The sequence below is a fragment of the Cervus elaphus genome, chromosome 1, assembly GCF_910594005.1.
Source record: "Cervus elaphus chromosome 1, mCerEla1.1, whole genome shotgun sequence".
In the NCBI taxonomy this organism is placed as follows: domain Eukaryota; kingdom Metazoa; phylum Chordata; class Mammalia; order Artiodactyla; family Cervidae; genus Cervus; species Cervus elaphus.
In genome coordinates this window covers 46,404,081-46,428,034 of record NC_057815.1, presented here as the reverse complement: position 1 = coordinate 46,428,034, position 23,954 = coordinate 46,404,081, and the positions used below count along the sequence as shown (strand labels likewise).

The 23,954-nt window shown below is 41.0% G+C and overlaps 1 protein-coding gene across 13 annotated transcripts in view; it reads left to right on the top strand.

The window, feature by feature from the left end:
• The window catches only part of LOC122693665, a 365,374-nt gene that overhangs the window by 261,056 nt on the left and 80,364 nt on the right, over positions 1-23,954 (top strand). For 12 of the 13 annotated variants that reach the window (XR_006340971.1, XR_006340978.1, XR_006340977.1 and 9 more), the window contains one exon: positions 15,513-15,575. The gene's annotated coding sequence lies outside the window, so the exon portion shown is untranslated. Of the gene's footprint in view, positions 1-15,512; positions 15,576-23,954 lie in introns of those variants that run through there. The other variant, XM_043901338.1, reaches the window with a different exon arrangement.

The following is a 23,954-nucleotide window of genomic DNA, read 5'->3' as shown; positions in this document are numbered from 1 at the left end:
GAAGATCCCCTGGAGAGGCAAAAGGCCACCCACGCTAGTACTCTTGCCTGGGAAATCCCGCGGACAGAGGAGCCTGGCAGGTTATAGTCCAGGGGGCTCCGAAAGAATCGGACATGACAACTAAGCAACAGTAACAGCTGCAAGAGGAGCATTACAGAGGGGGGCAGCCCGCACTTCACTCAAAGAAAGAACAACATAGTCAAAAGGAAGCATGGGTCTCGCCCTACTAGTAAAGAATAGAGAGGGAATGCTCAGGTTTAGAAGTACCCAGTGTGACAAGAGGGCTTATTTATAGACCTGAAATGGGATGTGCAAGTCGCCCTGGTATTCTTTGGCTGGAGTTGACAGAAAATGGAGACTCTTCTCACATGGAGACTTGTGCCATTGAGTCCCCAGACTTTCTGATTTTGCAGTGCCTGTCGGGCAACTGGGGTCACTGTTTTCAGGGATCTGAGTTCTGTGGCTTGAACTCACAGATGATTTTTCTGTACCTCTGTCTGACTGTCCTGCAGTAGCCCAGGGCCATGAACATTAAAACTGAAGATATTGGCTGCCTCCTTGCTTAAATATCCAGGTCAAATTCTGTCACAGCCAACTCTGGCTTGGAGGTCACGCTTGATTCTCATTTTATCAGGTTGTCTAAAATAACCCGGCCATGAGGTGGTTATTGTTATGGTACTCATTGGAATGGGATTTGACCTATATAAGGGAAAGAACTAGGACAGAAATAGCTCTTCAGCCCATCACAGACTTGGAGAAATCCAGTATAAGCAGCTGCAGAATCACAGAGTTGGAAGGGACTCAAGGTGACTTAGGTGTTATTGGCACCTGCCTCCGGGCAGATATATGCCTGTCTGGAAATTTAATATAAATTCTAGAAATCATTATTTTAACAATACATAAGAATCTGCCCATCCTGAATCTGCACATCCCTTCAGGGCAGTGATACTGCCTAGCCTCAGGCAAAACATCTTTGAACCTCCTAGTCTACACTAGACCTCAGAACCCATAGCATATTCTTTTGAATATACTTAGGAGGAGGAAATAGTTGTCTTTGGAGGCTGTTTCACATTTTCTACAAACTGAGTGCTGTATCCAGTTGGTCCAGCAGAATGATACCATTTTTGATTGAAAATGAATTTCAATGCAGCTGTGAAATGATGAGATGACATTTTTGTTTGGCTCATAACTAGTTCAAAGGAGATTTACCAGCACTTGAAAAAGTAACAAGTACATATTCTCCCAGATGGCTAATTTGTGGGTCTGTGAGCTCTGGTTAGCTGTACAATTCCTCATTCTACTTGGTGAACTGCTTGAGGTCAAGGAGTGCGCCTTGTCTCAAAATACCCATCTACCGCAAGGGCAGGTGCATGCCAGGGGCTATTTATGAAATTAAACAAAATTTATATTTATAGAATTAATTATATCCTATAATTAGAATTAATTATATCAGGCTTATTTATATATTAATTATATTTAATTTATATTTATAGAATTTAACAATAATGGCATCAGTTTACAGTCATGTCATGAACTCTTTGTCCGTTTTGATATTTTCACCAAATATGAACCCTGTGATCACTTCTTACCTTGAGGCTAATTGCCCAGCATGTGGCAACAAGGCAGCAGTCTGTGTGTGGATGTGACACTGCCCTGGGAGAGAATTCAGCTTCTGCGTTGAGCTGGCTGGCTGACTTTGGGAAAAGTGCGCGAGCCTGTGTCCCCATCTTTAAATAAAGAGGTTGAACTCGATGCTGGGAAAAGACCCATCTGAGAAATAAAATATCAAGGAGCTACTTGGGCCCTAACTCTGTGCACGTTGTGGGATATTTTCGTAAAGTCTTAGTATCTATCCAGATTCTTGTGTTTGCAGGTGACAGAAACCCGGCTCGGCTGAGTTGAGGTAGAAAGACAAACTTCAGCCAAGGCAAGGGTCTGCCAAACTCCAGAAATAACCCGAGTCAAGGATTCAAACCCTTCCCAGACACCCTTCCTCCAACTTGTCCTTGACTTCTCTCTCCAGATCAGCTCTGTTCTCTCAAATCTGCTTCCTTGGTGAGCCTGAAGAAATCTGCAAAATCTCTTAAGTCCTCTGGGCCAGGGGAACAAGCTAATGTGCCGGGCAGCTGCTATTCCAACCACGAGGTTGGTTGGAGAGAGGGGCAGCTCCCCCAGACAAGGAGCTCCAAACTGGAGCCCCTGGAAAGCCTGCCATCCCTTTTGTCACCCATGTTCCTCTCAGCTCCACACGTGTTGGCTGGGCCCTTCTACTCTTGAAGCTTCTGCCCAGCTTCACTGTCTCTGAGGGCTTACTGTCTGGGTAGCAACATCCCTCCATATCTGTGTTCCCAGAGCTCCTTGAACCCATCTATACCTCGAAAGGACAACTCCTCATGTTTCCTGCTGTGGTCGGTTGATAGGTTTTTCTTCCCCATGAGACTGGGAGCTCCTCAAAGGCCCCAACTGCCTTAATTGGTTTTGTGTTACTTCATTTATTTATTAGTGATTGACAGCCTACTGTGTATTAGGTTCTGGGAGGTCAAAAGAGAAGGAACCCAAGATCACTGTTCTCGAGATGACCAAGGTCAAGTGGGAAACATGATAAACAGGTGCCTGGAGTATAGTCAGGTGGTGTGAGTCCTCCATGGATGTCCACACCAGTCTGTAGCAGCACAGGGCACACAGGGGAGGCTCCTTCCTAAGCAAGGACGGGGGTGGAGGAGGCCAGGGGGAGTTTCCAGGAGGTAGAAAGGGCCTATGCCGGGTCTGCGCTAGGTTCTGTTGCATAGGATTGAATGTGGTTGTACAGTCTAGAGGGAGGGGACATTCTTCAGGGATCCCTGAAAGTACAGTGTAACCAGTTTGAGTGGGACAGATAAGGCAGACATACACAAAATAATTGAAAAATTGGAAAGTTTCCAGCGAAGTACTAATTTTATTTCTGCTCAAGGAGTGTAGAAGAAAATTGAGATTATCGTGGGCTTGTAAGAGTCATCCTTCAGGACTGCTGGTCGGGAGGATCCCCTGGAGAAGGGACAGGTTACCCTCTCCAGTACTCCTGGGCCTTCCTGGTGGCTCAGAGAGTAAAGAATCCATTGCCTGGAATGTGGGAGACCTGGGCTCGATCCTTGGTTGGGAAGATCCCCTGGAGGAGGGCATGGTGACCCACTCCAGTATTCTTGCCTGGAGAATCACTATGGACAGAGAAGCCTGGTAGGCTACAGTCCCTGGGATCACAGGGAGTCGGACATGACTGAGCAGCTAACACTTTCACTTTCAGGACACGTGGGTACTGCGTCACTTCATGGTGAGTTGACAGTGCTAAATCTGAAATCAGAGAGGCTGGGTTTCAGTCTCACTCTGCCAGCTATGAGTTTGGTGGTAATACCTCAAATCTCTAATTTCTATATCACAAAGTGAAGATGCTAAGATTCATCTCTCAGAGTTATACTGAGGATAAAATAAGACACACAAATGAAAGTACTTCATAAACCGTAAGGCACAGTACAAACTTGCTATTCTTTAAATCTATTTTTTTTGTTACAACAGAGAGTTCTTAATTGACAAGAATATTTGGAAATATGAAAAGTGAATAAACACAGTTACATGGAAAGATACAATATTCACATTGGGAGTTATGTTAATTTTACTTGCTGGCTAAACATTGTGGTTAATGCTGTTGCAAAATGAATCACATGTTAATGAGTTGACTGACATTTCATACATTTCTGACTCTGAGGATAGGGCAATCTGACTCAGCTGGCCATGTGATAGAGTAGGAATTAAGTCATTTGGATATAGTGATTGTAAAGTGTTCTCTCTACCAAGTGAGCTATATTCTTGTAGAGAGACGGTCTACCTAGGGATCCCTTCTAACTGTATTTCTCTAAGAGTTGAAATCTTCCCTTCGGTGCCTCTGTTTCTTCCTCACTCAATCATCATAAATAATGATGGCATTTTAAGGAGTTACACTCATCTAGAAGATATGAAAGAGAGTGATCCATTATATTCTGGGTGAATCTTAGGTTCTGAAGGCAGGGAAGTCCAGCCAGTAGGTACAGAACAGATTCCGCTAAAGGAATCTGCACTTGGAATCTTTGAGTATATCTCAGAGATTAGGATGAAACACTAAATTTTAGTTGTCCAGTGGTTTAGGCATAACTCCTCTCTGAATCGCTTAGTTGTGTCTGAATCTTTGAGACTTATCCATGGACTATGGCCTGCCTGGCTCCTCTGTCCATGGGATTCTCTAGGCAAGAATACTGGAGTGGGTTGCCATTTCCTTTTCCAGGGGTCTTCCTGACTCAGGGATCGAATGCAGGGTCTCCTGCATTGTAGGCAGATTCTTTACCAAATCTTTCACTCCATGTGCTCCCTCAGTTTTCCAGAGCTCTTAGCCATTGCAACATGGAAAGAGACCCCTGCCTTGTGTCCCAGGTTCACCACCAAGGCCAGCCCTGATCTGATGATTGTAGGAGAGAGTAATTCTAATGCTTCTTCATGTTGCTGTGAGGGTGGCCTTGAAAATCATGGAACGAGGCATTAGAGACTGTCACTTCAGTGATGAACTCAGAAGTTCATGGAACTTCTCATGGAAGTAAAGGCTCGTCACTTCCAGGCATAAGGTCAAAGCCATGGCCTGTTGGTAGTTTTCTTTCTCCACCTTTTATTCCATTAACCTCACCTTTCTAAAACTTGGACTTCCCTGGTGGCTCAGATGGTAAAACGTCTGCCTACAATGCGGAGACCCAGGTTCAATCCCTGGGTTGGGAAGATCCTCTGGAGAAGGAAATGGCAACCCACTGCAGTACTCTTGCCTGGAACATCCCATGGACGGAGGAGCATGGTAGGCTACAGTCCATGGGGTCACAAAGAGTCAGACACGACTGAGCGACTTCACTTTCTTTCTTTCTAAAACTTACATAAGGAAAGAGTACGTGGCTCCTTTTTGAAATACTAGACCTATGAGATAGGATTACAAGGTCCACAAAATAAAAGGGCATTCTAAGGTCAAATCAGTTTGAGAAATTCTGAGTATGTCCCCAGTGAAGATACAGAATATACATGCATGTATCTAAGGCTGCAAAAAAATATTGAACTCAGTTTTCCCAAAGTTATTTGACTGTAGAACTGTTTTATTTAGTAATATTCATTAGCATCTTGTATACTTCTTGTTCCTCTTTAGTACAGTTTGGAAAATGCTATTCTCAGAGAAGCTTCAGTGAATCTTCCCGTTAAAGGCTGAAGTCTATGTCTTAGATTGGAGAAAAGTTGAATAGAGCTTAGATACAACTTTGTCAATAGGGAATACTTGCTACCATTCCAAAGATTCTTTTCAACAGTGGTTTGCAGGGAGGGGAGCTGAAACCAGCAATTGGCATTCTAGTCCCTTCATCCAGTAAAGCTCTTATTTCCAAGATTAATTCAGAAAAAATTTTTTTCTTCTTTTTTGTTAGACTGGATAGATCTCATGGAAGATCCCTTGAAAATATTGAAATTGACTTTTTTCCCTCCCCTCTGCCCTTCTGTCTTTTTTTTGTAGAGAATATGAATGGGTTTAATTTATAACTATTATGGTTAGTATTTGATGGAACCCTATGGAAACCTATTTGCCAAGGGAAAGAGTAATAACTAGTAGTTTTAGCTATAATCACAGAAAAATCCTTTTCTATCCTTCAGTCTTTCCATTGTTCTGTGATCATAAGCCATGTCTTTAATGAAGCCTTTTTACTAAGTGCTAGGGTTGTGTTTTTCTCTCAATAGGCTCCCCAAAGTATCTTTTCTTTCTATCGACAAAACAGGAAGATAATGGAAATGGGATCAACTTCATTCATCATGTGCTTCATTTTATTCCTCTTCTCTGCTCTCATTGATCAACTTTCTCCTCCTCCTATCACTGCTTTCCCTGCATGGGTTCAGAATTTATTCAGTTTATAGGATATCATTTCACCTCTGCTTTGTAACTGACCTTAGTCTGTTCATATATGTATTTTCTCTGCCAACTAGAATTTAAAGTTTATTGGAGGTAGGTACGTTTATATCTTTCACATTATCTTCAGAGTCTCATAAGTATTGCTCTGTACGTCTGAATTGACTTAAAAATACTTTACGTGAAGCTGAATGTGAGTGAGGATAGCAGCTCCTCTTTTGGGCTTACTATCTCTGTGTCTAGAACATAAACTTTGGAGCCATATGCATGCTAAGTTGCTTTAGTCATGTCCGATTCTTTGCTCCCCTATGTACTGTGGCCCACCAAGCTCCTCTGTCCATTGGATTTTTCCAGCAAGAATACTGGCGTGGGTTGCTGTTTCTTTCTCCAGGGGATCTTCCTGGCCCAGGGATTGAACCCACGTCTCCTGCATTGGCAGACAGATTCTTTACCACTGAGTCACTTGGGAAGTCCCTTTTCTCTCTTAAATGGCACCAAAGTCTTCTGAAGAAAGGGCTTGTTTTTTGTTTTTTGAGGGTGGGTAGAGATCATGAATATCTAGATTAAAAAGAATTTACATTCTGCAAGTGTGGTGAGTTGGAGATATTTTTTATTGAACATAGCCATTTTGTGATTTGACTTCCCCAGGATATGAATCAGAGAGAAAAAACTGAAGTCTTGTCCCAGAAAAAGACGGGGAGGACAGCAAAGGATTTCTCACTGGCAAGGCAGTTTATGCACTTGTCCTTTTTCTCGTGAGTCACGGTCTGTGATACATTTCATAGCGATGTCTGTGAGTTTCCAAATGTGGAAGATGACAGATCAGCCAAATGAGGGAGATGGAAGAAAACAGACTTTTAATCCACCTAGTTACCATTCACAGAGCTTTAGAAGTGGAACTCCAAAAAAAAAAAAAAAAGGCTATTGCAGCACCCCACTTTTAGTCACATCTTTAAACCCATTGAGAAAGAATTAGCTAATCACTTCCAAAATATCTTACGCAGAGGAATTCAATCGCTAGCTCTAGGGTTCCAGAAAAAGTTCTTTCTTCCTAATCTCTTCTCCAAAACCTTCCCTCTTTTTTGCTATAATTTGAAGCTAACTCTTCTCTCTTTTTTATCTTTCATATTGTCTGGCCTAAGTTCATCTTAAAATGAGATTGTAAACTTTTTAAAGGTAATTATCACGTAACCCCTTAGTGTTTTTATTTTTCTGTTTCTGTAATGGAACAGTCTATAACAGTCTATTTCTATAATAGACTGTCTTAAGTCTAATTTTTTCCCTCCTTCGTGTCATTTTGGGTTACTGTTCTGAGGGTGTTCCTCAGATATTCTAATACTAGAATAAAAAACACCAACACTTTGTTATATCTGCTTGGGTACCCCCAGGACCTAGGGCCACTCAGAGTACATCACAACTGCTTGAATAAATATTGACTGAATGCATAAATAGGGCCTCATATTTGTATATCTTCTAATATTTTATGGAAAGCTTTAAGTTCCTCAGAAATTATCTGAGGTTCTCTTACTTTCATTCCCCATCCCCCACAGAAAACATCTTCCTTTTAGTTATAAAGCCAGTCAGAGCTAAAACGGAGACCTGAACTTAGGTCTCCAAGTCTCAGTTACATGAGTTAATGAGTTGACCTGAACATTTTCTTAAAGCAGGGCTGGTAGTGTTTTGAAAAATATAGACCCCCAAATTCAACCTTACCCTCAGATAATGAAACACATAATGGAAGGAGAATATACCACTTCTAACATGTCTTTGTTTGAAGGTATATCTGAGCATCATGTTATTTTTTCATTGTAAAATGTGATTTCTTCATAGATAGCTTTCCATCTTCTCTGACCCTGGACTCCAATTCCCACTGCCTTTCTGCAAGCTTATCATTTTTTTTTTCCAACATAGTATGTCCCTATTTTGTTCTGGGCATGAACTATTAATAGGACAGGACAGGGCACTTTTAAGCCCTTCATCAAGATGCCTTGGTTGAATGGTGTGTGGTTGCTGTAAGGGTGTTGGGACACCTCATGGTTTGGTCCCTTGCTGGTCCAAGATTTCTTTAGTGTTGACATCAACCATCTTTACCATTTATTCCATTCACTTTACCAGAACGTACAAAGTGAAAGTCGCTCAGTCGTGTCCGACTCTTTGCAACCCCATGGACTGTACAGTGCATGGAATTCTCCAGGCCAGAATACTGGAGTGGGTAGCCATTCTCTTCTCCAGGGGATCTTCCCAACCCAAGGATTGAACCCAGGTCTCCCACACTGCAGCTGGATTCTTTACCAGCTGAGCCACCAGGGAAGCCCAGAACTTACAAAGGTGGGTTTTAAATGATCAAAGAGACAGGGTCTCTTGAATTGAGCTCTTTAGTGGCAGGGACTATGTCAGAAATTTTTATATTGCCTTCCCCTTATCCATGGTCTGGCACAGAGCAGGTCCTTAACATGTATTTCTTATATTTAATTGGCATCCGTAAGAAAATCCAGACATCTAAGACTTAGTATTGACTTTGTCAAGACTTTGTCCATAACAGTGTGCCCTTGGATAGGTCACTGAGCTTTGTTATGTCATCCAGGAGAACGGGACATTCATGTACTCTTAAAGAGCTAAGGAGAGCGTGAGAGTTACAGGAACTGGGGCTTTACAGAATATTGGTTTTGGATTTCACTGACCAGGCAGCGTTCTAATTTTTAAATAAATACTTTACAAACTGATGGTCCCTGTGTCATAATCCTCTATCAAGCGAATGATCAAAGCAAAAGGACTCTTGGTGACCTACTTGTGGATTAATATTTGTAATTAGTATGTCATTTTTGACAAATTTCTCCAACCCTCAATATCTATTTTTTCCTTTAATTCACATTCCGTTGCGGTCGTCTTTATTGTTGAAATGGAATTGTCAACTTGAAGCTAATTTGAAAAATGGTTTGCTGCAATCTGGGTTCATAAATCTTAACAGGAAGAGCTAAGAGCCAAGTAGCTCAGAGCATTGTGAAATCATTAAATTAGGCTCCTGGAATATGTGAGTAGTCTTCTACTTTCTCGTTAATCTGAAGCAGAATGCCCAGAAAGAGTATTCCATAAATGTTAGTGTTGGGTGTTGGATGACCTAGGAGTATATTGCATTTATCAATGAAGGAAATCTGTATTCTAATGTTGACTTGTTTTTTAAAAAAATACCTTTGTAAACTTGAAAGTGAATGATTATGATGCCTCTCATTTTGTTTCCTCCATGTTTCTTAAACCAAAGCTTTCCACAGATGTCTAAAGTAGACATTATAATTATCTGGAGGAATTGTTAATTCACAAGTAGTTGGGCACTGTCATCGAAGTTTCTGATAGGGTAGATTTGAGGTGGGATGGGTCTCAAGAATTTGCAATTCTAACAAGTTTCCTGGTGTTGCTAATGCTGCAGATCCAAGGACCTCACACTGAGCTTGCTGTGTTTCCTGATCTCCCTTATGATTGTCAAGGCTGGTACAAATACTCGTGCATTGCTCCTCTTTGTTGAGACTGCTTTAATAAAATGGAACTAGATAGCTATCAATGGCACAAACCCTGGGTGGACATCCATGGGTCAGAGTGTCTGAATAGAACTATGGTGAACTATAATGAAAGAGAAAGCCAGATTTTTTTTTTTTTTTAAAGTTAAACTTTGAGTTCCTTCATGACTTTTAGAACACACTGTTGTGGTCTTTTCCAAATTCCTTCTTGAGTCATCTGAAAATAGATTACCTGAATCTTTAAAAGCAAAAGAGGGAAGACATGTCTCCGTTTTTTCCCCAGGTTGTCATTTTTGGTTCCATACTCTCTTTCCCAGAAAATGGACCATGTACCTGGACAACAATTCTCTATCAAGCTATTTTAAGCTGAGCACTTATTTCTTATAGACATGATGTTATCAATTCAGGATTTCCTTTTCTTACTGGAAGCCTATTTCATCCAATGGATTTCAATTCAATATGATACCCACTGAGTGACTACATATGCCGGCACTATTTTAAATCAGATGTTTAGGAAAAGACATGACCTAGATCTACTCAAATTCCTGCCCTTGCAGAGACTACATTCTAGCTGAGGCTGACAGTGAACTTAATACAGAAAGCAATATGTTAAGTTCCTGGTAGTAGATGCTGTGGAAGGGAGGGAAGTAAAGCAGGGGAGTGAGGCTCAGGACTTCAGGGACTAGCCCCAGAGGGTTGTGTGTGCACTTGCATTTTTAAATAGAGGGGCCATGTAAGCAAAGACCTGAGACAGATAGGACTATAGTGAAAGTGAAAGAAAGTGAAGTCACTCAGTCATGTCCGACTCTTTGTGATTCCATGGACTGTAGCCTACCAAGCTCCTCCATCCGTGGAATTTTCCAGGCAAGAGTACTAGAGTGGGTTGCCATTTCTATAAGCATGTATTTATCTAGGGAAGTGTCCCAGACAGAAAGAATAGCCCATGTCAAGGCCAAGGGGCAGGAGCATGTCTGGCATATTTAAGGGAAAGCAAAGAGGGCAGTGGGGCTGAAGTCAAATGTGTGAAGGGGGAATAGTGGTAGATAGGAGGGTGACACTGAGGTAAGGTCAAGACCATATAAGGCCTGGTAGGTCACTAAAAAAGATGTTGGCTTTAATCTGAGTGAACTAAGAGTCACTGCAAAATGTTGACTTTCAAAAAAGGACCTGATCAGATGTTGTGTTTAGAATACAGTGAGTAGGACTAGGAAGGAGCTAAGAGGCCAATTACAAGGTTATGCAGTAAGCAAAGCAAGAGATGTGGATTAGGCCATGGGTTTATTGATCACTAGAGATGGTGAGAAGCAGTTCAGTTCTGTATACATTTTGAAACTAAAGTTCAATAGGATTTCGCTGTAGATTGGATGGAGAATGTCAAAGGAAAAGAAATAAAGGTTTTGACCCGAGGAGCTACAAAGATGAAATTGCTGTCAGTTGAGAGGTAAAAGGCTATAGGAAGATCAAATTTGTGGGGACTGTTGGGATCTTGAATTAGGCATACTGAGTTTGGAATGACTACTAGATACCTGATGGGAGATGTAGAGTTGGTTGTTGCTTATGCACATGTGGGGCTTATGAGAGTATGTGGCATGTGTTTGGGTTAACGATGGAGTCACTAGCATAATGGCATTGAAAGTTGTGAGGCTGAATGAGATTATCAAGTGAAGGAGAGATTGAGAATGAGTGACAATCCAAGCAGGGAAACCGGGAGTGAATGGTGTCCTAAAAGGCCAAGAGAAGGAAATGTACCAGTTAGAGGGGAGTGAAAAATAGAGTTAAATGCTGCAGATAGGTCAAATAAGATGAAAACTCCAAATTTACTGTTGAGTTTCACAACTGAAGAATTGTAACACGGACATGTTTGGTGGAGCGGTGATGGTTAAAGTCTAGTCTAAGTAGCATAAGGGAGAATGGTAGAAGGATTGGAAATGGCGAAGAAAGACAACTTTTGAAGCTCCTACCAAAGAAAGCAGAGAAATGGGCGGGAAGCAGGTGAGGAAAGTGGGGTCCAGCTAAGGGTGTGTTGGCAGTGGTGGTGTTTGTGTGGGGTTGGGAGAATCAACAATATGGTTGTGTGCTCCTGGAAATGATCCAGTAAAGAGGGACAGATTAATGTTTTAGGCAAGATAGAAAGGGCTCCTTAAGCAATTTCATTGGATTGGCAAGCAGTGATAATATCTAAGATCCAGGTAGAAGATTCGGCATCCAGGAAAGCAGGTATTTTCATCAGTGGTAACAGGCAAGTTTGGGGGGAGTAGTGCGATGGGGTTGTGGCAAGTGTGGTATTGAGACTGTGGGTAAAATCCCTTTTGATTGTTTCAGTTTTCTCCATAAGGGAAGAGCCAACATTATCTCATAAAATACCAAAAAGGATTCAAAAGAAAATAAAGCCCACATATATGCTTCCACACATATTTGTTCAGAAAATAAAGCAAAGCCAAACACAATATGAAAAGTATGCTATAAATGTTTCTTTTGGGGGCTTTTTCTAATGAACTGAATTGACTGAGGTTTTTGAAGAGAGACGTAATATCTTTTCGTGTAGGGACTCTTCTTCTCCTGGAGACTGCCTCTGTCTGAAACATAGGCATTCTTTGTTGCTCTGCTAACCTTCACATTGATTTAAAATTAGGGCTATTTGTATAGAAATTTTTATTTGCCAGTTCAGTGTGCATGAATATCTGTAATATTTTTTTTTCAGATGGTGAATGTGGGTAGGAAATTTCCATGAGACTTCTTTTACAATGATCTCTTGCTCTCCATGTCAACAGTATGGATGATCTCTACCATCTTATCAGTGTGGTCAGTTTTACATTTTGTAGATATTGGCTGCAATTCTCTGTTTGTTAATTTTTATTAGAGTATAGTTGCTTTACAATGTTGGGTTAGTTTCTGCTGTATAGCAAAGTGAATCAGCTCTATGTTTATATGTATTTCCCCTCTTTTTTGAAATTCCTTCCCATTTCGGTCAACTCTACCACATTGAGTTCCCTGTGTTACAGAGTAGGTTCTTATTAGTCATCTATTTTATACATAGTATCAGTAATGTATATATCCCAGTTCCCTAATTGACTGTTCTTAATTAGCTGTGGTTTTTCTTCTTTTTCCAGGGGGAGGTCAGGAAGAGGAGGACAGAATGTTATTGTAGCCTAACATTATTAAGAACCAATGTTTAGCCAGGGAACCACATAGGGGTCCTGTGGTCAAGAAACAGTCGTTTAGCTTTTATGTCCCAGGTGCTGTGTATGCTTAGTTGCTGAGTTGTGTCCAACGCTTTGCGGCCTCGTGGACTGCAGCCTGCCAGGCTCCTCTGCCATGGGGATTCTTCAGGCAAGAATACTGCAGTGGGTTGCCATGCCCTTCTCCAGGGTATCTTCTGACCCAGGGATCGAACCTGGGTCTCCCTCGTTGCAGACGGATTCTTTACCATTTGAGCTGCCGGGGAAGCCCACAGCACTGTAGGCAGCATCTAACATATGCATCTTATTTGGTCCTTATGATAGACCTGTACCATAAGGTATATTAACCCGATTGTGAGGATGAACAGATTGAGGAGAAATGACTCAGCGCTATCACAGGAAAGCTCCCTGTAAAATTTTAAGTAAATTAGAAGACTGACCCCATCTACTAAGCTGCTCACAAAAGAGCAAAATCCACCAAAATCACAGTGTGGTTTGATTCCTAAGTTCCCAGTCTTACTATATAAGTTATTGCATAGTTCATCAAAACCGAACTGAAATCCAGGTGCCTATTGCTAGCTAGATCAGAAGTAAGCTAGCAGCTTACTTCGCTATCTCATGGCATTCAGTTCACGCTTCCAAACATGTATGTAGAAATGGTTCCCCAAAAAGGACTTCCCTTGGTGGTCCAGGGTTAAAACTCGGCTTCCCAGGGGGCCCAGGTTCTATCCACTATCCAGGAAGTTCTGCAAGCATAGGTATGGAAAAAAAAAAAAAAAGGAGTGGTTTATGCTTTGTTATTAATTTATTTTTAAGTCGCTCAGTCGTGTCTGACTCTTTGCCACCCCATGGACTATACAGTCCATGGAATTCTCCAGGCCAGAATACTAGAGGAGGTAGCCTATCCCTTCTCCAGCAGATCTTCCTGACACAGGAATCGAACCAGGGTCTCCTGCGTTGCAGGTGGATTCTTTATCAACTGAGCCATCAGGGAAATTAAAATTATTAAATGGTTGAAGACGAAAGGAAAATCTCACCTCCAGTCCCCTGAGGGAAAAAGCTCCTCCCATTCCTGAAAGCTATAACACAGTTTATTTGGACGTGGCTGCATTTCATACTCAAACTAGTATCGGTCTGGTTGATGAAAAAGAGAACATTCCCTTTCTCTTCCAAGAGGAATACTGAAATTGAAAGAATGAGAGACCTCAAAAGAATATCCAACTAAGTTAAAAAAATTTTTCTATTCAGAACAAAAGAAAATCCGGTAGAACAATAAATTTCTTTGTTTAAGAGGAACCAAATGGTGGTATCTTGGTTTTAACAACTTTTTGGAGAATTCTTCATGGTAATCATTGATTAACACTGAACAGCTCTATTTGTTAAGGAAGGAGGAATAGTTTTGCTGGCAAAGCAACTTAAAAAATTATGTTCATGAATATTATATAAATTCAGTAAATTAATTCAATAATGAATATGTGAAATACAATATTTTGCACCTCAAAGTGAAAAGTGAAAGTGTTAGTTACTCAGCTATGTCCAGCTCTTTGTGACACTGTGGACTGTAGCCCACCAGGTTCCTCTGTCCATGGAATTCTCCAGGCAAGAATACTGGCGTGGGTTTCCATATCCTTCTCCAGAGGATCTTCCTGACCCAGCAGTCGAACCTGGGTCTCCTACATTACAGGCATATTCTTTACCATCTGAGCCGCCAGAGTTTAATCCAAAACAAAAAAGTAATCAACACCAACATTTGTGTGTGTGTGTGGGGGGGGGGGGGTTGGCAAGGTAATGTCAAATCTCTAGCTCTTAAACCTTCTAATTTTTTTTGTTTATTCTTAAGATATGAAGTTATAAACTCTCTACTTAGTCTATACTGGGGCACCTGAATTAGGAAAAATGATACCAGAACATCAAAATGTTTTTGTTTTGTTTTCCTTTCTATAACTTGGTGGTTGGGGGGGGGGGGCCGTGGTTGAGAAGTTCTCATTTGAGAAGGGACAGGAAAACTTCTGGGTTTTCATTAGGAGTTTAGTATGAGAATACCTATGTGAAAATATATGTAGGATGCATATTTTCCAATGGGCAAAACCAAATCACTTATTCTTGTCCACAAAGATCACTTTAGAGAAACTTAAACTAGTTTTTGCACAGAAGTTAGTGGCTAAGAGGGTATGGAAAGATAGAAATTAATTACTAAGAGGAATCATGATTTTCTTTTTCCCCAAAGAACTTAAAATTCTGTTTAGCCTCCAAATTGGATAACCTAGGTACCCTTCTACCTTGGTACATCAGTTTATAATGGAGATAGGATTCAGCAGGAGTGAGTTTCACAGGTGCAAAGGATCCTGGGAAAGTCTTTCCTCCTCCCTATCTCAAGACTTGTTTATACAGTGTATATATTTTATATTACAAATGAAACTTGATTTCACTTTTTTGACAATTTCTCATTGCCCAGTGGCCGGCTCACTTGTTCCTTTTGGCTGATTGCAGAAGGGCTGAAATCCCTCGAGAGAAGGCGAAAAAAAGGGAAAAGGGCAGAGGCTCAACCCAGTTTCCTCCAGCTTGAGTCCACTTCACTTTAGGAGTCTATGACTCATCCCTGAATCCTCCCCACCCCCAAGCACCTTCCATCAAACCACAGCCCCCCAGATGTATTGTTGGACATTTTCTGTAGTGGTGCCGTCTTGTTCTGAGATTACAGGGAATGCCGATTTCATTAGAGTTTTTTCAACAAAACTGTTTAATTGTCGGTGCCCCTTGGCAAGTGCTGTGTTACTCTCAGTGCTTCACAGCATTCTACCAACACCTCGTCCTTCTAACTTTCCTTTTTTCTTTTTTTTGAATTCTTCCTTGTTTGGTTTAGAACACGTCTTCCCTTTATTTCCCCTACAGACTTGTCTTTGGAAAAGACTCAGAAGAACCCATTAACTTGGCTTCCTCACTTCTGCTCATCATGTGAGTACAATTTATATTTCTATTATGCGAGTGTCAGTAAACAGTGTTTCCCCCAGGTTTCTATGGAAGAACTGCTTGCTTGATCTTGGCGACGTTGGCACTCTTTTAGAATTAACCACGGAAAAACTTGATGACACTTCCGAGCTTCTTGTAAGATTTATCTTCAGGGTAATTTTATGGTGTGTGTTTCCCCCCTTGAAAGTTTTAAAGAGCCGGATTTCTGTCTCTTTGCAGAGCGTTCTAGCAGCTGTGTCTCATTTGCTTTGCAAGGGCATTGGAAGAAATTGCTATTTTGGAAGCTCCTTAACATATGGGAGAATTGTACAAAGCACTTTACAGTTTGCATAGTGGTTGCCCATTGTTTTACCCAGTCATTTCTCACAGAAGCCCAGGACATATTATTTACATTTCCAGAAAGAGAAGTAGAGGTCCTGAATAAATAGTAGGAGCTTGGCAGGACAATTTATCTTACTGTGGAATTAATCAATAGATTAAATCTCTTCCTTCAGATCCTTTAATAACTATGACCAGAAAGCCTCATGTTTTTAGACTGATGTACTCACTGTATATCTGAGGAATATGTGGTCCAGCTAGTTTTAGGTCTATCCTAACAAAGAGCTATCTTAGTGATTGGACATGGGAACTGTGCTGTTTAATGCTTTTATTAAAAGTGATATAGTGGATGCTAAAAGTACTTGTTCCAGGGTCACACTGCCTAGGTTTAAATACAAGCTCCAAACTTTATCAGCTCTGTGATATTGGATGAATCACCTGACCTCTCTCAGCCTCATTTTTCTTATCTGTAAAGTGGGAATATTAGTTGCTCCTTCTTGGGATTATTGTCAGGCTGGGTTGACTGAATTCATGTAAAGCTCTAAGCATTGCACCTAGCACACAGTCAGCCCTCAGTCAGTATTAGCTATTACAATGTTACAATTCAAAAGCTGGGTACCTGATCATTTTTTCTGAGTCCTTTAAGTTGATTTGTTTCATGAAATTACACATATGACCCAGTCAGGACCGGAGATAGTTGGAGATCTCAAGAGGTAGTTGGTGGGATACATACTACTATGTAATATAATTAGATATTATACTAATATTTCCTCCCCTCTTAACTTCTTAAGATCATCATAATTTCTTAGTCTGTCTGTCATTCTCTTTAAAACATAAAGCTGCAATGCTGTTCCTCCCAAATAATATGGGGTTTTGACAAAGGACCCTATTTGCTAGTACCCACTATTTCATCCTGGCACTTTTGGAATGGTAGGACACAAAAAAGATGAAAGATGACCCTGGTTTTCTTACAGCTCCAGGCGGAAATAAGGTATAGAGGAAATAGCAGGATTTGCCTAGTTGTGGATGTTCTTCTGTTGGAAGGCAGAGACTGAGTCCCACATCGGCTTCTGGTTTGCTGGGTAAACTGGACAGAGCACTGTGCTTCTCTGTGCCTCAGTTTCTGCAGTTTGAAGAGGGGTTATAACATCCACAGGCTGATCCACCAGTTTCCCCCTTGCTGGGGCCTTCCCATGGCAAGTGCCACGTCTCAGGAGCTTCCTCAGCCCCAAGGAGACTGGGATGGTTGGTCACCCTGAACATCTTAGGGGGCTCACAATAAGGGCAGTGAGCGTAAATGTGCTTTAGCATTTCATGAACTAAGGAGTATAGGCAACCCAATTCTTAACACCTAAGTTCCCAAAATAGAGCTAGGGGTTGTTGGAAGAAAAAATTGTATCATTTCTTAAGTAAGAATATACTTTAATTCTTGGTACATTTTTTTAATAAACTGCTTAGAAATATATAATGTGACCGGCAAGTTCCACTAATGGATATGCCATTTTACATCATTCTTACTTGTTTAAATATATGTAATTGAAAGTATACAGAGGCATATTCATACAGAACAGTTAGGACAATTACTTTCAAGTCATGACAAAAATAATTTGCATTGGAAAGACCTCCTTTGAAACATCTTTACTGCCTGAAACGTTCTGTTTTAAACCCAAAGCATATTTTTGAGAGGATTACCATTTACAATAAATGGATTAGTGATTTGTCTTCAAAGGAAAACAAGATAGTCTGGGGAAGATGACATAACTGACCATCTATTTGCTATCCAAAAAAGAAACAACACAACAAAGGATGATAGTCCATTAACTGAGGCAGCATCAGTGTTCAAAAGATGTGCAAAAATATTAACCAAAGTGCACACTCAGGAATTAGAGAAGTTTCCCCAAATGATTCACATGATTCATTTAGATTTCTTTGAGTGGAACTTCAAAATGTGCAAGTATGCATTTGCTTGGTAATTCAAATACTTTTATTTGTGTTTGACCTAGAGGCATCCAACCAGAATTTAAGCCAATGTAAGATCTATGAGTGAGGCTTTTTGTAGACATGAATAGCAAGATAAATAATACAATAATATGTATTAGTAAAAGCATAAAAACGAGTTCAGTCAAACTCAATTGCTTACATTAATAGAAAAAAGTAATATTTATCTTAGAAGTTAGATTTTTAAAACATAATGGCTTGTTTTCTGCTTGGCTTTTGAAATGGAACATGTAAGGAATTCCCTGGTGGTCCAGTGGTTAAGACTGTGCTTCCACTGTACAGGGCACAGGTTCCATCCCTGGTTGGGGAGCGAAGGTCCCTCATGCCAGTGGCATGGCCATAAAAAAGTGAACAAGCAAATAAATAAAATGGAACATATAAACCTCTAAGAAAATGTTAAGATACTTGAAGACCCTGAACATGTCACAAAGTTTTTCTTTATCTACCCCAGAGGACCTACAGCAGTCTTGGGTACATGGCAGACGCTTAGTAAAATCTTGTTAACTTATATTGAGTGTTCTGTGTATTAATAATAATTCAAAATAACATAATGAAACTGGAGTGAAAAGGGCATGGTCTACCATTCCACATTCAACTTTTCCCCAAGGAATGAACTACTTTGCCTCTCAGACAGAAGCAAAGAACTCATTCAAAAGCAGAGCTGAAGGCTGATGGAGTTATTGTTGTTTATATTTCCCTGGACAGAGGAGTAATTCTGTTGGCTTCAAAGGCCTTTTCTTCTACCTTCCATCACGACATGCTTGTGCAGGAAGAAGCCTTCATCCTATTCCTTCATTTTACAAATGAAAACCCAGAGGAGGGAAAATTTGCCCCCAGGTCACAGATTCAAACCTTTCCAGATATTTGTTAATCCTGATTTAATTTTTCCCAATTTCACCAAATCAAGCTGTAGGGAATTTTCTTGGCCCTTTAAATTTTTTATTTTATTTTTTATTTTGACTGGGCTGGGTCTTTGTTTCGGCATGCAGGCTTTCTCTAGTTGCAGCTTTCAGGGGCTTCTCTTGTTGTGGAGTACGGGCTCCAGAGCGTGTAGGCTCAGTAGTTGCCCAGTGAGGGCTTAGTTGCCCCACAGCATGTGGAATCTTAGTTCCCTGACCAAGGATTGAACCTGAGTCCCCTGCATTGGAAGGTGGATTCTCAACCACTGGACCACCAGGGAAGTCCCTGGGCCTCTTTTAAGTCCAGGAGTCTCCTCTACTCCTTGTGCCTTGCCCTACCATTCATTGTTATTCCAATGCCAATACTCCTACGTCACTCTACTCCCTTCTGTCACTTTCCAGAGGCATTTTGTTAGCTTTCAGACAAGACACTTGAGCCTCCCCTCCAAGGTCTGAAGCTAAAGGAATTTTCTAGATTCCCCCCCTAAAGTGCTATATAAATTTAAGGGCCACTCCTGCACTTTTTCTTAAGTCTGCACCCTTGGAAACAGTGATGCATAGCTCCGGGCTAGTACTGATTACTCTCAGGCTTCGGTAATGCGAGTCAAGGCTCTGCTTTATGGTTAATTTAGCTGATGATGAGAGCAAGCTGAAACTTGTGAAGACAGACATAAGTTGGAACAAACCGAGGTCATAGCTTGAGCAGAACCTCCAAGAAGACAGATTGCCTATGGCTCTTAGAGCATCCTTCCCTCAACAGTAGTGAGGCAGACCGAAAGGAGAAAAATGGCAGTCTCCTTTCAGGGGCATATGAGGGCACAAAGATTTTTCAAAACTCAGCCCCACAGAGAGGAAATCTGCTTGATATTTATTCAGGCCTCTTTCTTTTAAATCTTGATTACCCTTGGCTCAGCTAGGTGCTAAAATTTATGCACCAGCGACAGGTGATTCTTACGTAAGGATGGAATCTCGGGTGTGATAAATTTGGTCTTGAGACATCTCAGCTCGCCTGCTGCAGATGGCAGTGTCATGATGGCAGAGTTAGAGAGTGGTGTCCTGCCAGGCTGTGGGCTGTCTGTGAAATGGCTACTCAGTTCAGAACTGCCGGAGCCAATTCCTTGAGCCTCAAGGTCATGACCAAGAGGCTCAGCCCAACTGTATGGTTGACATTCATTCTAGCAACATTCTTGCCTGCTCCCTTAGACACTCCTCTGACTTACTCCTACTCAAAAGTCCAGCAAGAATCAACTAATCTGTTCTTTGTGAATATCTTTATAACATGAGGTCTGTGTTATTGCTAACTTTTATTAGGGGTGAATTCTGTGTTTTTAAGGAATTGCTTATATGATACTATAGCATTTGTTGGTTTGGCCAAGGAGGTAGTTTTACTCACTACATCGCTGTTGGGTCCTGCAACTCTCAGGGCACAGGTTCTTAGCCTGTGTTTTGAGGTCTCTAGAAATCCTTCTAAAATATGTATATGCACACCAATTGTAAACATATACGTCTCTTTTTAGGGAGAGCAGTGTTCATAAAATTATTATAGAAGTCAGAGATCTAGCAAGTAGTAAGGGTCACTATTGTAGGTGAAGGAGATATTCTGAAGCATCTCTTGTTTTCTTCTTGCTGAATTTCTAATTTTGGATTTTAGATGAAAATTGATCAGAGGTTAGAAACATCAGGCAAACTTTGGAGTCAGATAACCTCAGTTCTGGCTTAGACCCTGGCTCTACACTTCCTGACTCTGCATGCTTAGAATTTCTACTTCTGTGTGCCTCACATCCTTATTTACTCAATGGGGAAAATATCACCTCCCTTGTTATGCTATTGTGGGACTTGAGGGAGGGATATATTCAATATAAATCTTGTGTTGTACCTGGCATTTGTTTACTTTTCAATAAACAGTGGCTAGGAGTGGTTAAGAGTCAAGTGGAATTCATATCTCTAGAGTACAGGGTGTGGTGCCCAATCCCATGTGTCTTCTACCTTGCTGCATTTTAAAATTTATCTCCTGTGTTTGTCTAATCACTGAGTCATTGGTGGCTCAGAGGATAAAGCGTCTGCCTGCAATGTGGGAGACCCGGGTTCGATCCCTGGGTTGGGAAGATTCCCTGGAGAAGGAAATGGCAACCCACTCCAATATTCTTGCCTGGAGAATTCCATGGACAGAGGAGCCTGGCGGACTACAGTCCACGGGGTTGCAAAGAGAAAGGACTGATAAACAACAGCAGGATCTACACACCACTCTTAAGAAATGTCACATTCTAATCCACTAATCCACCTCTTATGGGCAAAAGAAGGCATTAGATCCCTGGAATCCCATTTTACATTTGTTAGTTTCTTTAGAAAAATCATGTTTTATGAATTTTAACAATTCTTCAAAAGGGGTATATGATGTATATTTTAGTAGGGGACATTTTTCCTTACCTTACATCACGTGCAATAACTTATTTCATCTCCTAGCACATAGTAAGTATTGCTTAATGTTTGCTGAATGAATGAAACAGAAAATCTTAACAAACAAAAAACAAGAGATGTATGCATGAGAACATTAGTTCTTTGACTAGTCATTCTCTCATCCACCCTCCCCTTCCCATTCTTTGTCTCTAAAGACCCCCACAAACATGACTCGCCTTGGGAATTATGGGGAAAATGATTCTGTTTGAGGACACTTGTCATGCCAGGTGGCCTAGTGGTAAAGAACCCGCCTGCCAGTGCAGTAGACCTAAGAGACCTGGGTTTGATTCCTGGGTTGGGAAGATCCCCTGGAGGAGGGCATGGCAACCCACTCCAGTATTCTTGCCTAGAGAATCCCATGGACTGAGGAGCCTGGAGGGCTGTGGTCTATAGGGTCACTAACAGTCAGACATGACTGAAACGACTTAGCACACCTACATATCGTCCTGGTATCAGGTGCTGCTTTTCTATTTGGGATCTGAGGCCAACAATATCTAATCTCAGCATCTCTTTATGAAAAAAATCGATATTTCTATAACAAGTGTAAAATCATCCTAATTGGGGAACCCTATTTTTTTTTTATACTAGAGATTAGTTTTTTGATACTGGTCAAAAAAAGTTTTTGGAGAGCAAATGCACAGAGTGAAAAAACTATGTCTATGTAAATATCATGAGAGCTAAATGTGATGCCCTGGAAGACAGCAGACTTCACTGTATACCCATGAGATCTGTATCTTAACTATACCAATAAGTACTACTCAAGAATATGTCAAAATTCCTTCTGCATATATGCATTTTTGTTGGTCTAGCTCATTGCCTAATTCACAGGAGTTACTTAATAAATATTTTTTGGATGGATTCATATTATATTTCTATTATAATATGTATAACTTATTTATTTTATATTTATATCATTCCAATCCCAAAGAAAGGCAATGCCAAAGAATGTTCAAACTACCACACAACTGTACATATTTCACACACTAGCAAAGTAATGCTCAAAATTTTCCAAGCTAGGCTTTAACAGTACGTGAACCAAGAACTTCCAGATGTTCAGACTGGATTTAGAAAAGGCAAAGGAAGCAGAGATCAAATTGCCAACATCTGTTGGATCATAGAAAAAACAAGAGAATTCCAGAAAAACGTCTACTTCTGCTTCATTGACTACGATAAAACCTTTGACTCTGTTGATCACAACTAACTGGAAAATTCTTAAAGAGATGGGAATACCAGACCACCTTATCTGCCTCTTGAGAAATTTGTACGCAGGTCAAGAAGCAACAGTTAGAACTGGACATGGAACAAGAGACTGGTTCCAAATTGGGAAAGGAGTACAACAATGCTGTATGTTGTTACCCTGCTTATTTAAATTATATGTAGAGTGCATCATGTGAAATGCCAGGCTGTATGAAATACAAGGTGGAATCAAGATTTCCAGGAGAAATATCAATAACCTCAGATATGCAGATGACATCATCCTTATGGCAGAAGGTGAAGAAGAACTAAAAAGCCTCTTGATGAAAGTGAAAGAGAAGAGTGAAAAAGTTGGCTTAAAACTCAACATTAAAAAAACTAAGATGATGCCATCTGGTCCCATCACTTCATGGAAAATAGATGGGAAAACAGTGGAAACAATGACAGGCTTTATTTCTTGGGGCTCCAAAATTACTGTGGATGGTGCCTGCAGCCATGAAATTAAAAGAAGCTTGCTCCTAGGAAGAAAAGCTATGACCAACCTAGACAGAATATTAAAAAGCAGAGATGTTACTTTGCCAACAAAGGTCCATCTAGTCAAAGCTATGGTATTTCCAGTAGTCATGTATGGATGTGAGAGTTGGATCATAAAGAAAACTGAGCGTCAAAGAATTGATGCTTTTAAATTGTGTTATTGGAGAAGACTCTTGAGAGTCCCTTGGACTGCAAGGAGATCAAACCAGTCCATCCTAAAGGAATTCATTCCTGAATATGCACTGGAAGGACTGATGCTGAATCTCCTATACTTTGGCCACCTGGTGCAAAGAACTGACTCATTGGAAAAAGACCCTAATGCTGGGAAAGATTGAAGGCAGGAGGAGAAGGGGACGACAGAGAATGAGATGGTTGGATGGCAACACCAACTCGATGGACATGAGTTTGAGCAAGCTCCAGGAGTTGGTAATGTACAGGGAAGCCTGGCGTGCTGCAGTCCATGGGGTCACATGACTGAATGACTGAACTTAACTGAGTAAGGAGAATGCAGTACTTTTCCATATAATATCTTTATGGACATTTATTTCTGTAGCCCAGCTGACTGATAAACCATTGAAAGAAAGTGTCTTCTGCACCTCTTTTCTATGACAGAAATTTTAGAGAAGATGGGTGTAAGGCTGTTGAGTGAGTGTGAATTGCCATTTAGTGTGTTAACAGTGAGTTTTGCCGTTACACCCATTCCGAAGGAGCTTTCTGCAGTCTTGGGGTGTGTCACCTTTCCTCTTTCTGTCAGTCTTACCTTTCATAAGAGAACTGACCGGTAGAATCAGAATGGTGCTGGCCTACCTGACTTAGAGCTCATACCATGTAAGCACAGCAACACGTTCAGCAACAAGGCTCTGGAGCATCCCGTCCCAGGGGGCAGACTGACCTGGGAAGTTTGGGGAAAGATGGCCATGTGGCCAGAAGAGCTCCCTCCAGTCTCCAGTTTTCTCGTGAGGCA